The sequence below is a fragment of the Pteropus medius genome, unplaced genomic scaffold (assembly GCF_902729225.1).
Source record: "Pteropus medius unplaced genomic scaffold, Ma_sr-lr_union100, whole genome shotgun sequence".
Lineage (NCBI taxonomy): Eukaryota > Metazoa > Chordata > Mammalia > Chiroptera > Pteropodidae > Pteropus > Pteropus medius.
The window spans coordinates 2,342,822-2,357,455 of record NW_024349227.1 but is presented as its reverse complement, the minus strand read 5'-3'; the positions used below and the strand labels follow the sequence as shown (position 1 = coordinate 2,357,455).

General features: G+C 46.6%; 1 protein-coding gene across 9 annotated transcripts in view; it reads right to left on the bottom strand.

Moving 5' to 3' along the window:
- Positions 1–14,634, bottom strand: part of PLEKHA6 (pleckstrin homology domain containing A6) — a 134,802-nt gene that overhangs the window by 69,178 nt on the left and 50,990 nt on the right. The window contains exon 1 of one of the 9 annotated variants that reach the window (XM_039881832.1): positions 3,546–3,818. The exons of the other annotated variants lie outside the window; for them this stretch is intronic. The gene's annotated coding sequence lies outside the window, so the exon portion shown is untranslated. Of the gene's footprint in view, positions 1–3,545; positions 3,819–14,634 lie in introns of those variants that run through there. 9 annotated transcript variants of the gene reach the window in all.

Here is a 14,634-nt window from a genome sequence, read left to right as displayed (position 1 = left end):
TTAACAGCCTCAGTCAAATCTCAGCTGCTTTCCTAGACCATGAAAATTCTCTTACAAAGAAGCATCTGCTTTCAGAAAAAGGGTCTTAGACTAAATCTCAAATAGAGCATCTAGTTCAATTTCTAGGGTGATTTCAAATTAATTTTCCCCTAAACGATCTCTTTCCTACAAGTCTGCACACATGTGCACACCCAACCACGTGTCTCAGGCTGGCAGCTGGGGCTGCCTGGGGATTCCCACATATTTGTTGCTATTCCAGGCCTGACTCTTCAGAAGGTGGAAGACTCAGACACTCTAATGCCTCCAGGAGCCTCCAGATTTAGAAACGCTCCAGTTGATATTTTTGAGAGCTCAGGAAGATCCACCATTACAAAAACCGATAGCAAGATTTTTAAGTACCATTGACTCTCGACCACCTAGGTACAAAGGTGTTTCCTAATGATTACCACTGAAAACCAAGACCCCAAATGTAAAATATACCTCATGCTGCTCCCATAATCAATCCCCTCCAACTTCCGAAGAATAGAAAATGACTTCTATCATTCTCAAAAGATAACTGTAGGAATAAGAACATGCGAGGCCTGACCCGGAGCCCCTCAGAGAAGAGGGAGTCTCAGACTCTGCTAAAGGGGAAAAGGAAGCGAGAGCACATTTTTTTGCCAGCGGCCTTGTCCTGGAGGTAGAAACCTCCCACGACACAAAAATGGGGTAACCAAGGCTCAATGTGAGTTTATCACAGTACAAGGAACCACAGGAAGAGAGCAGTGGAGATGAGATCAGAAGCCAAGTTTTCTGGCACCTGCCCCAGAGACCTTATCAGGGAGATTCTCGTCTGTCTGGAGAAGGTCCTGCCTGGAGGCAAGATTTTTGGATTTCATGAACCAGTTAAATTTCAAAAATGAAATTTAAGGAACCACTAAAAGGTTGCCAATTTTTTATTTTGCCAAATAAGGACATTTTAAAAAGCCAGCTACCATCTACTCTCACCATCAGTTCATAAAGAGTAAGAATGCCATAACCTCAGAATAAATATTTGAGTACGTCTCTTGCCCCCAAAAGAAATCCTTTAAACTGAATACATTTTGCTTTCTGAAAAACTTCAGTACATTTTTCCTATTTTTCTCATTCTACCTCAGACTGGTGAAAACTCTGTCGCAGACCAAAATTTGATAATCACTGGGTCAGATGACCTCTCTCTGTTCCTGTTAGCTTAAGCTTAAATTGAGAGAGAGACCTTAAACTTTGGGGATTCGGGCCTTTCCGGGACACCTGGGCTGGGCAAATGTGGAAGGGACAGGGAAATCGAGAAGCACACACCATTCTTTGCTTATGTGAATACACTCTGTCAACTACAAAGAACTGAACATGTGTTGTTATTTTATAAATCCATGGTTCAGTGAGCATCTACCTCCACGTGGAGCCTCCCAAGATTCTGTGACCCCCTGAGTTTTACAGTCCCCCGGCCTGTTCAGATAATCCAGGGAAAAAGGGAGGAAGCCAGTCTGCACCAAGTCAAGAATTATCTGAGAGAGAAAGGGGCCTCTGGGGAGTGGCAGCATCAGATCTTCAATGTAACAGAGACCCAGACCCAGTGATGCCATTTCAGTTGCACCATTAGGAACCCGGGGAAGACTGACACCATCCCTGGGAGCAGCTTTCCCCTCTGCCTTCCACGGATTATTGCTTATTGATTATTGTTCATTACTAGAAGGAGAAAGTATGGGGGGCGACGAGGCAGAGGGAAGTGACCACAGTGCATTGGTGCACGAGGGAAGACACACACACATAAGCCCTGGATCAGGAGCTGGATATTGATCCTAATCCTTGCCATTCTGCATCTTTTGGCTCCAGACTCCTCATCTCTGGCGCAGGAATAATATTCGCTTTGTCTTCCTTATAAGACTGCACTTAGACTGTGAGTCCCTTGAGGGCAGAATCAGGTCTTATCCAACTATGTATACTCAATATCTAACACAGGACCCAAGAGAAACAGGGGCTGGTAGACATCTGATAAACTGAACACCCGATGGGAGTGTCTATGAAAGTGCACTCCAAGCTGGAAAGCACTACATGACCGGATAAAAAGGGTTATTATTATCTGTTGGCCAAAATTATGCACCACGCCATCTACCAAATATACAGAGACACTGGAATTCTATTTGGAAATAGCTTGTGATTTAAATAAAACATAATTTTTAAAAATGCCCTCAGTTTCAAAAGTAACCAGACTATACAACCTATTAATTATATTGCCTAACAAATAGCTGTGTGATCACCTCGCAGATTCAACGGCACTCTACAATTTCTTGTGCTGAAAGTGTGTTTTTATGCACTTTGCCCAACCCACATCGCCTCTCATCCGTCTCTCTTGTTATGTTCAGAAGTCAGTAGGCAAACCCTGGTTCTCTCCCTATTTTGGGTTACATCTATATTGAGAGCTGAGGTCCCCTGGCTGGCAGCAGCCTTGGAATGTGTGAGAGCTTAGAACTCCTCGGTCCCCTCTCTTCCCTCCTTTCTGTCCCCTCCACAATCTGCCTCCGGCTCCCTCCACCACATTCCTCTCCCAATGCTTATCTCACCACCCCAAATCTGCCTTTCAAAAGCCACCTCCAACTTCTTGCAGTGTCCTATTGGCCTGGCCCACCCACCCTTCCTGCCAGACCCTTCCTCACAGCATGGGCTGCTCACTGGGCGTAACTGCACAAACAAGTCTTGGCATCTAGGCCAGGCTACCCACCCACTAGCCCTTATATGAGGTCTGTCTCTGATCTCTGCTCCTGGCCACTGAGAAACACCATGCAAACCCTGGAAAGACAAAGCCACTGTCAGCCAGCCTGACCCACCACCCACCAATCACCTCCCCACCCAAGTGTCTGGTCTCAGGAAGAGTGCCAAGCCCCCTTCCCCACCTCTGCTCCAGACATTGGCCTCCATCCTGCCCCATTCTGAGGCACTGGGAAAAAGTGCTCCTGGCACTTGGCTTCTCACCACTTTAAGCCCTTGAGGTTGCTTCAAACTAATTCCACATAGAGACCATGCTGGTATCCACACTCCTTACATCTTCCCACCACGCAAACAGCTACAGGACTCGCCGTTAGCTTTACGAAGAATATTTCCTAGTGCCTGCAAAAACCAGGACTGGCTCTAGGGGCATTAGTCCTCTGGACACATATCTCCAGAAGAGACCCATGTCCCTAAGTCCCCTCTGCAGCCCCGTTCCTTCAGGTGAGGACATAGTCGCATTCTTTTTTTTTTTTTTTTTTAAATTCACATTCTACAAGTCAAATTTCTCTAACTTTCTGATGGGAGACCTCCCCAAAGGAAGATGAACATTCATGAGACATTCCTGTTTGTTAGAAAGAAAAGGGCATAAATGAAAGGAAGGGGAGGAAGGATTTGCCTTCACACACAATAGAGGTGCCCCCAACGCACACCTCTCTTCTCTCCCCTCCCCCTCGCCCTCTCCCCTCACCCCCTCCTCTCTTTCTCTCTCTCATCCCTCTCATTACTCCTCTTTACCCAACATGTATGGCCCCAGATTTTACCTTCCATGCTTGAAGTCAGGACCCAACTGGAAGACACAAATTGCTGATTGGGAAGGAATGAAACAATACTCCAGATTCGAGAAAATTGCCAAGGGTGATAGATGCAGCTCCCAAGAGAAGGAAGGAGACAAGGAGAGCCTCGAAATCCAGGACCTCCCCAGTCTTCCAGGAAGACTCTAGTGTCAGCTCTCTCCCCCTGCTCCAGTATTGACTGAAAACCAGGGGAAATTCTCCCGATAAAGCAGGGGTCTGAAATCCGAAACTGCAGGTTGGCCGAGTCCTATATAAACACAGCATGCCGCCGGCTCCTTGGTCTGAAGGCTTGCCGCCGGCACTCCCCTCCCTCCTCACCCTGCCTGCAGCTCGGTAACATCAGACAGCCCTCTAGCTGCAGCTCCTCCATAAACTCTGAACGGAGCCCTGCAGACACAGGGAGTGACCACCAGCAGTAAGGATGATGGGCAAGTTTCCAGTTTAGAAGCAGAGATTTCTGGACTCTTTCTGCATATCAAGGAGTAACAGTCTCCTAAGAATCAGATCCCATGTAGCTGATCTGGCACGCACTAATTGCTAAATGCACCTTCCTCTTCTCTCTCCAGTTCCTGTACTTGGCCCTTATAGAGCCGCCCTTTCCCTATCTCTCACCTGTAACATCTAGATTCTGGCCAGGTGAGCGTGGAAAGGGAAATAATGGTGACAGTTGCCTCATTTTGCAGATGAGGGAGCTGAGACCAGGAAGAGAAAAGGGCTGGTCAAAGCCAGGGAGGGGCCGCCAGCCCAATTTGGCATCTTGGGTGGCAGAATGGAAGGAGAAGCTTTTAAAAGTCAGATGGAATCATGCTTTGAATCACCGATTGTGAGAAAAGTCATTTAACCTCTCTGGGCCTCATTTCCTCATTTATAAAATAAAGTAAAAGATGCTACGTAGGAGAGTAATAATTAAATATGGTAACAGGTGTAAAGCAGTAGGCACACAGTAGGCATTCAATAAAGATCCCCCACCCTCCCGCTCTGCTTACCACTGCACACTCCCTTTTATTAGCTTATTTCTGACTCAAGAGGTAACTCTAAATTGCCCCTAGTGTTTACTGTTCCTTCTGGTGTTGGTTTAACATTTCTCATTTATTGGCTTTAAGTCAATCTGACTAGTAACATTCCCAGGTCACTTTGTCCAGTGCTCAGAATTCAACACTTCACGTGTACAAATCGAAATCTTTCATTTGCAGGCCAAGGTTAGAGGTTGGCCCTGCCGACGTCCCTGCAGATGTGTCTCGCATCTCCACCTCCAGGCCCCAAGCTTCAGGCCCTTGCGTCCAGCCAGCTATTGAGCATGTCCCCAAAACTCTAGGCACACCTCATTTTATTGTGCTTCACGAGTGTTGGGTTTTTTACAAAGTGAAGGCAAGATACTCCACCAGCAAAAAGATTACGACTCATTCTATCGGGGTGGTCTGGAAGCAGACCCGCAATACCCCTGAGGTACGCCTGTAGTCTTTGCCTGAAACTCGACATGCCTAAAATAAAATATAGATTCACCGCCCACTGACTATATTATAGTACTAATGGAACAGTCTCCAAGACAGAGGAAATGAAGATAGTGAGGGGCAGAGCAATTAACTGAGTATGCTACCATCTGGGTTAAGGAACAATTTTTAACTACCTATATGATTATATTTGCCTCGAGCAGGGGTCAGCAAACTTTTTATGTAAAGGGCTAGATAGTAAATATTTTCAGCTTCCTTGGCCATATCGTCTCCATTACACATATTCAATTCTGTCTTTGTAGTACAAAAGCAGCCACAGACAACATGTAAACACATGAGCATAAATTAATTAGCATAAATTAGCATAAACGATTTAGTATAAACTAATGAGCATAAATGAATGAGTATAAATGAATGAGCATGGCTGTGTTTCAATAAAACTCTACTTGTAGACACCGAAATTTGAATTTCATATTGTGTTAATGTGTCACAAAATTTTATTCTTCTCTTTTTTCAACCATTTACAATGTACACATCATTTTTGGTTCATGGGTCATGCAAAATCAGCTGGTGGGCGGGATTTGGCCCATGGGTCATAGCTAAGACTGGCTTAATTCATCTCAGGAAGGACACACAGACTCTGATAACAGTGACCACCTCCAAGGAGGAAGCCGGGGGTGGAGCCGAGATGGGGCAGGAGGAAAGCTTCACTGAATACTATTCTGTATCATTTGAATATTGCAACCTATGCATGTTAAAAACAGTCAATTATTATTGGGCTCCTCATCTAAGTTTTCCTACTTCTATCAATGTCAACACTAACCATCCCAGTCAAACTGCCAGGTCAACTCCCACCCCAGCTTCTCACTCCAACAGTAATCAGTGCCCAAAAGCCACTGGTCCAGTGGACCAAAGTGCCTCACTAGGTCCACTACTAGCTATCACTTTCCCATTCACTCCTACCATTGTCTTTACCACTCAACTGTCATTCCATACAGCCTTGTACCCTTACTTGACTTATTTTGTCTATAAATCTTATTTCCAAAAGACAGACTGAAGCTTTTTAAGGACTGGGACAATGTATTAAACTTCTTGCCTTCCGCCTCTGCTTCTACACCAGTGCTGGGCACCTAGTGAGAATGCTGTAAATAGTTGCTTGGTTGTTAATCTCCCATCTTGTCTAAGGTGGTTTGATCCAACCAGAATAGAAGATGGCTCTGAGACACACAGCAGGGCAGGACAGAGTGCACACGAGCGCTTCGATCACAGTAACGAACATTTAGAGAGAGGAAAGATGTTAGAATCCAGACTTGGTCCAGATAAAAGAAGCTGTGCTTAGGAGAAAGAAGTCATAAAGCCCCAGGGAAATTTCCCCCTAGTTCCAATCTCTCACACATTAGCCTAGTGAGGTAGAGAAACCCCCTATCCTGTGCTGGGGAATTTTGGTGATCCCAGAGTGAGGGCCTCCCACATTGAAGAGGGATCTCAGCACTAAGCAGTCTGCCCTCCCACCCAATGCAGGAAAAGCTCTCTCCAGCACCTAGAAAAAGTGAACATGCCACTTGAACTCCTGCAGGAACAAGATGCTCACTACTTTTGCCGGTAGCCTGTTTCACTGTTGAAGAATGCTGTTAGGATTGTTTTCAGTGCTGGAACTAAACAGATAAAGTCTTCCTGAGGGTAACAAAAAAGTAATGATAACTGCCAAATATAACAGAGTTCTCAAATATTTCTTCCTTCCAAGATGTTCAAAGGGTTTTTAAAGACACAATCATTGACTCTCTGAAACTGGAAATATCTTTGTTCAAAATGTTTATTGAATGAAATTGAATATAGTCCCTTTCCCGCTTCCTAATATGGAAGAATTCAGGTTATGTTGTAAAAGGAATTGTTTTATTTCTTTATAGGAGGAAACTTCACGATCACCTATGGCAATGTGGGTCCTAAAAATCCCACTTTATACCACTGGGAACTTGTGATTAGAATGATTAGAGGAGTTAGCTATCTTACACAAAGTCACACGACTAGTAAGTGGTAAAACCAAAACTCAAAACTAGGTCTGCCCAGTTTCAAAATTCAGTCTTTCCCCTCTAGTTCAAAGTTTCCATGATAGCAGTTCATCTACTTCACCTTGGCTCTGAAATGGACAGAAATGATTATTTCTATCATTTCCATAAGAAACATGGAAGAGACCAACACCTGCAGCAGTCCTGTAATCCCTCGCCAGATTCCCTCCTCTCGATGCATCCAGGCCTTCCTGAGATAGAGGAAATGAGACCAAAGATGATCCAAAGCCAGAATGCCAGTGTCCCAGAGACCCGAGGGGCAGAGTGGCCTCTCTCTGGCTCACACATGGTGCCCAGCCCTGTGCTTTCCTCCAGCTGGCCTTCGCAGGGGCCTGGCTCCAGCCTCTCAACAGGCCTTGGTGTTTGGAAGCCCAGGAAGCATGGCATTGTTTGGGCAGCACAAACACAACACTTACTGGGTTCTGGCACCTTTCCTCTGCAGCTTGATTTTGGTAAATATTTGGCTGGCTCACCTAGGAGAGGACTGGGGCCTCTTTGCCCACATCCCAACAAGCCCAGTTCTAGCAAGATGAGCTGGAGAGTGCTGGGGATGGGTACGGAAGAATCACACTTAAACACAGCCACTCGCCCAGTCACTGGCATCAGTTTGCCTCTAGCACATCCTCTGAGCAGCTCTGAAACATCCGCAGCTAGGCCCTTAGCCATTGTCGAAACTCAGCTTCAAATCCCCAAATGGTTCCCGATTGTCCAGACGGAGTTCCCAAGGCTCGCGATGCACTCTCCACACAATTGGCAGAGCTCCCCACCTGGCTCTCTTTCCAACCTAACTTGCAGGTACCTGAAAAGACACCTGGTTGCTCTCTACCTCAGAGCACCAACCCCAGAAATATACACATTCCTGAGCTCATCTGGCCTCCATGACTACCTGGACACCAGGGATGACCCTCCCCATTTCTCAAGAGAGCAAACCACAGCCAGGAGTTTAAAGCTCACACACACAGGATGCTAATATTGGAGAGAGAGACAGGCTTCAAGCTGGCTGCCTCTCTTCTCAGTCCCTGGAGAGAAAACACCCATTCTCTTTGATAGTCTGTAGCATCTATTGGCCCAAGGAAATCCCATGATGCTCTGCCTCCCCTGTCCCGTTCTCTGGGAGCTGTCCTTGAGACCTTCAAGTGGCACTCTGAAGTTACCCACCCTTTTATCTGTCATCTCCCCGGGAGACGTGGTCATTAGCTGGGAGCACTATGTAGGTGTCTAATTAAGGAACCAGCAGCAAATGCAGAAACCTGTTCAAGCCACCACACAGAGCCTCTACCGGGATCCTTTTACAGGCAACTCCCTCCCCTTAGCTTCCTGGAAGGGTCCCTATTGTTTGCCTAGAACACAGAAAAGTGTCGGATTCTACCCTCCTACTTATCGGCTGGCACTGACTTCCTGGCCTCGGCACAACCCCAGGGGCTGCCATTCACATGAAGCACAGTGTGAAAGGTGCCCCCAGAACTGTGGAACACAGCGGCCCCAGGTGGGTGGGAAAGTGAAGGTCCCCAGATGGGAGGGACAGGGTCTTCTGAGAGGATGTCCGCCTACCTGGCCTCTTTAGGTATCTCAGAGCCATATCCTACCGTGTTGGCATTTTGGGGTCAGGACATAGGTAGCAAGGAGCCCTTGAGCAGGTCGGTAGGAGGTGGCAGAGGAGGAGGTGGGCGGTGTGAGTGGCTCAGCACTCCTGCCACCTATGTCTCTTGCGTCCTCCCTCTTTTCTGTATTGTACGCTCACCTGTTCCTGTTTCACCCTTTAAATGGAATGTTCCACTTGCCCTGGAAGCCCGGGGGCGCAGACGAGCGAGGAGAAACTCTCTGTTCAAGAAAAGCCTTCTTTTTGGAGCCTGGAATCCCTGGAGTCAGATATCGCTGCAGATGACAAGTGGAGGAAATGGCACAAGGGCAACGGCAGAGGAAGACCCTCGGAGGACGAGACCGAGTTGGACTCGTGCCCACTCCCCGTAGCCTGGGGATGGTCTAAGCTGGGGGTGGAAGGGAACAGACACACCTGCTGCCTCTGTGGCTCCTGGAAGATCCCCTCTCAGATGTCACATGGGCACTCCAACAGGCTGGGGTGAGAAACAGTGAGACGCCCCCCTTAACCTCTTCTCCTGCGCCCCTCTTTGAGTCACATCTTATCTTTCTTCTTCTAGGCCCTTATCTCCAGGCTCAGAAACCTTTATCAGCCCCACCTCTTTCACCTTCACAATGGAGCGGGAGGGTAGAGATGCCTGTGTTGATGCCACGAGCTTTTCAAAGACACAGTGTGTATGCAAGTACTGGGGCGGGTGGTGGGGAGGGGCACCTCAGGGGCAAATCCAGGGCTTCTGATTCCACGAGGGCTCCAATTACCCCAAGCCCCCACCCCTGGCGGTGGGCAGCTATACCACTGCAGGCCTCACTGCCCTCACGCGCCCCAGGGCTTTGCCAGCTTGGCCCAGGACCCTAGTACACGCTCTTGTTCCGCCAAAATATGTGGGTTCTCGCTGACAGAAATGGGAGGACTACTTTTCTTTCCAGTCACTGGGACTTGTCCAGCTGTTTTCCAACTCCTATGAGACAAATTGGACTTTGATTACAACAGAAAAGATTTAGGTTAGAAACCAAGAAGCACTTGAAATGAGTGATAAAAGGAAGCTTAGGATTAGGATTCTTACCATTGTGCTTTAAAAATACAGCCAGTTTCCCCTCTGTGGGGTATGGTTTAATGCCCGTTTTCGTCATCTTACTCTTTTGCTCAGAAATTGGCAATGGTCGCCCCCACGGCTGCCTGCTACGTAAAGGCCTCATTCCTCGTTTTGGTGTCCAAGGCCCACTACGGCACATCCCCATTCATCGTTCAAAGGTCATATTTCACTGCTCAGTATGTAAATTTTCTAACTCGGCCGGAGTTTCTCCATATTTCTCAAAAGGCCCTAGGCGTCTCTGCTTTTGGCCATGCCATCCACCTCCCTCTCTCCCTCTCCTCTCCAGCCACCAGAGCAAGTCAACCTTTAAGGCAGCAGATCTCAGCTAAAATGATTATCAGATAACCTGAGAAACTTCTCTAAAAAACCAATTCCCAGATTCCATCCTAGATGTCTGTTGAATTCCATTCTCCCTGGGGAGGCAGGCGAATACTGCTTTCAGGCTGGGTTCAGATGCCACCTCTTCCAGAAAGCCCCTGTTAAATACTCCCACCTACAGAAAGCCTCCCCCCACGTGAAGATATGGGCATGCATTGATCATTCATTCCATAGTCATGTCCTGAGCATCCACAGTGCAAGAAACTAAGGTGGCATCCCTGCACTCGAGGACCCCCAATCTGGACACAGACAAAACCAAACCCACAAAACCATCCTCCCCTCAAAAGCAGCCTGTGGTGAGGGCAGAATGATGGAGAGGTGGGAGATGATCGGGGTAGGGAGCAGCGTGGGGACAATAGCTTCTGAGAGGGAGGGCGGGCACTCCAGAAAGAGTACCAAAGTCAAGAGGTGGGAGAACATTGGCCCTTCGACTAGGTCAGGGGTCACACCGGAGGTAAGAATAACTTCCATTCACCATGTGCTTACACTGTGCCCTATTAGAACTGCTCTATATTTAGGCCCCTGTTTATCCCTCATAACTAACCGAAGTTGGAAGAGTATTGGGGTCCAGGATGTGGAGTCCCACCTGGCACAAAGTGGCTCCTGCTCAGTTAACATTTTCTCTGATCAATAGATAAAATGGTCTTCGAAGGCTCACTCTCAATGGGAAAAAGCCAGAATCTTGTGGGAGCAACTACAGCTCTGAAAAATATTTCCCTAACTTTTCAAACTATTAAAAGCAATACCAGGGAGGAGAAGCACTGGCTGGTGGGAGCCTGGCTTTCCTGACACAGGATGGAAGAGTGGGTGTTAGAGCACTCCCTGTCCCCACAAGAAACCCAAGAGAGGCTTGGGGAGACAGCTGCCTTGAAAAACAGCTGTAGGTCACTCAGAATAGACCATGGGAGAAATGCTCTCAATGGCCGGCCTAGTGGTACCCAGACTCCCAGCAGTCCCTAATCCCTGATGCCAGAGTGGGACCTGTGGGGGCAGTGTTCCCTTAGCACACCCCAGAGCTGACAGAGCCTCCTGAGCTGATCTTGTCCTTCCTCCTGCCTCAGAGGCACAGTGCCTTAGCTGACCCATCCCAAAGAGATGATGGTCCCTTCTAAAGAGTCACAACTTCCCTTGGTATCCACCTTGTCTGCCATTCAGTCTCGAATTTAACCTTTATCTGGCTGGCTGGAATTTAAACTCATTCCCCACTGGAGAAGTCAATACGGATATCAAACATACCTATGTAAGAATGACACCCCCAGACGGACGGAAGCCACAGTGCACTCTTCCGTCCTCTGGCCTATGCATTAGGTTGTCCCAGGGTGGGAATTACTCTGCTGTATCTAACCAGTGGGCAACCGGAGCTGAGGGACAGAGGAGCCAAATGATGAACCCCAGATAGGTCAGGTGGCCTCTCTGTATCCACTTCCTGAAACATCTCCATGGTTAATACAAAATCACACAGTCAGCCGTGGGATCGGCAGCTCAAAACACCGGAACCGGAAGCCAGGTGACCTGAGTACCAGTCTGCTCTGAGCCTTGGGCACATCATTGCACGTCTCTGAGCCTCTCTTCCTTCACTTATGGAATGGGACAGAAATTTCGCTCATCTAATTCAGCTCTGTGAGTGTCACATGACTTGATAAAAATATAACTAACATAGGATACTGTCGATGGAACACCAATCACCTCATAAAGAGGACCAGGTACTTCAAGCCATCAGCAATCAGCCCCACATCCTGAGCTCCCAATAGGGGCTCCAGGTTGGAAGGCTGTTCTCTGATTTGAGTCTGAGAAGGGTCAAGAGAACGATCGGCAATATCCCCACAGCCAGATCTCCAGGAACGAATGCCGGGGTTCAGCTGCAGCCACCCTGCACGCTGTCTTCAGAGCCCCACACCTGGGAACCACGAGGAACCTTCCCAAGTCTCAGAGGCCCAGCACTCCCAGCTAGAGCTCCATCCGCTTCTGAAAAAAGGCCACGCTGAAGCCACCTTGTCTTTGTCCCCTTCTCCTCAGGAGTTTCTCCATCACCACCCTGCTCGCTTTCCGAGCAGATTCCGTGGGACAGTGACTTTCACACTAATTTTTGGCTCATGGGGGGGTTGAGAAATCAATTTAGTAAATCAAGATTGACATTTGTAAAATTTAATGGAACAGAATAGAAAATATCAGTGTGTACTTCGCTTGGTAAGAGTTAAGTATTATTTTGTGAGACTTTTAAAACTCATAACACACAGTGTTAGAATCTTGACTCAGCCACTTAATCTTCTTAGGTTTCAGTGTCTTCGTTTTTAAATGGGGACACTGACAGTGTCCACCTCACAGGGCTGTTGTGAGATTTACATTAGTCAATACACATAAAGCATTTGGAAAGGTAGTTGGCACAAGTGTTACATAAAAGTGTAATTTAATATATATATACACATAAGTGCATGTGTGTGTGCACACACACATTTTTGCTTACAAGGTAAACGTCTTTCTGTGGTGTGGAGAGAAAAACCAAAGCTAGCACTGTGGGAGAAGCCAAGAAGTTTCTCTCTGAGGACAATATATGCTTCAAGTCAAAGTCTCAGGTCTCAGAGTTTTCATAGGTGTTTGTATACCTCACTTTAGTAAAAAAAAGGCCTCGGTGATTGAGGAGCATGTGGCTGGGCAGAGTGGGTTCGAACAACTGAGAGCTATGCTAAGTGCTTTCCAAAATGACTTATTTAATCCGCATTCAGCCTTGCGGGGTAAGGGTTATTATTACCCCCACATTACAAGCGAGAAAACTGAAGCACAGAGGTTAAGTCGCCACACAGCTAATAGGTAGTGGAGCCAGGATTTGCACTCCGCCTCTCAATCCTGGACATTTAATCACTGGACTACACTGTTTTATGTTGCTGCCACCTTCTCGCATGGGAAGGAAAGCCAGACCCAAGAAGATTCTGCCACAGGGGAGGGGGCCCTGTTTGTGAAAGGGCGGCTTCACTTGCACATGCCTCAAAACCAGGCCATTTAATTTTCTTTTGGCTTGAATTCAGGAAACAGCATCTCCAGGGTCCCATCTTAGAGTCCAGAGAGTTCTGCTACAATAGTTGGAGGCAATGAACTTGGTTAACAGGGCGCAAACCACATGATGTGTTAAGTACTCAGTTAAGTTGCATAGTATAAACTTGACTAGAAGATACTGAATTCTCCCACACCCTTTAGTCTACAAGACCCAGGTTTTTTCTGATTGCATCTTATTTTATCTTCTCCACAGTCCAGAGATGCCAAGAAGGGCAAGATTCTCTCGTTTCCCAGCCCGGAGAGGCCCGTGCCTACCCACTCTGCGAGAGAGGGCACAATGAAGAATGGGAAGGTTTTTGGTAGATGGGGAAATAGAAGGCTGGGTGGCCTCTGTCTCCGAGTTCCCAGTGGCACTTGGCTCTCTGTCTGCCCTTGTTTCCTTCCTTCCTTGATATTAATGCAAAATGTCCCCAACTCGAATAACAAGTGTTGGTGAGGATGTGGAGAAAAGGGGAGCCCTGCGCATTGTTGGTGGGAATGTAAACTGGTGCAGCCACTATGGAAACGGTATGGAGATTTCTCAGCAAATTAAAAGTAGAGCTACCATACAACCTAGCAATTCCATTTCTGGGTATTTGTCTAAGGAAAACAAAAATACTAATTCAAAAAGATGTATGCACCCCTATGTTCTTTGCGGCATTATTTACAATAGTCAAAACATGGAAGCAACTTAGGCATCCATTGATAAATAAGTGAATAAAGAAAATGTATATACATATACATATATATGTGCATATATGTGTATATATTCCATTGTGTATATATACACAGTGAAACATTGCTCAGCAATAAAAAAGAATGAAATCTTGCCATTTGTGACAATATGGATATACCTAGGGGATATTATGCTAAGTGAAATAAGTCAGAGAAAGAAAGACAAATACCATGTGATTTCACTTATATGTGGAATCTAAAATAAATAAACAATCAAACAATAAAAAGACTCATAGAAACAGAGAACAAACTGATGATTGCCAGAGGGCAGGCAGGTAGAGGGATGGGTGGAAAAGGTGAAAGGGAGTAAGAGGTATGAAATTCCAATTATAAAATAAATAAGCCAAGGAGATGCAGTGTACAGCACAGGGAATATAGTCAATAATATTCTAATGACGTTGCATGGTGATAGGTGTTTACTAGACTTAGGGCGGTGATTATGTTATAAGGTATATAAATGTCAAATCACTAGGTCATACACCTGAAACTAATATAATATTATATACCAACTATACTTTAATAAAATATTTATTTTTAAAAAATTTCCCCCAACACAAAGCACTGAGTTCATCTCTGGAACTGACCACAGTTTTCATCAAACCCGGCTGATACTTCTGATGAGAAGAAAGAGGAGAAAAGAACAATGACATTTCAAATGCTGTAATTGTGGATTAAGTCTCCTTTCCTCCAGATCCACCACAGT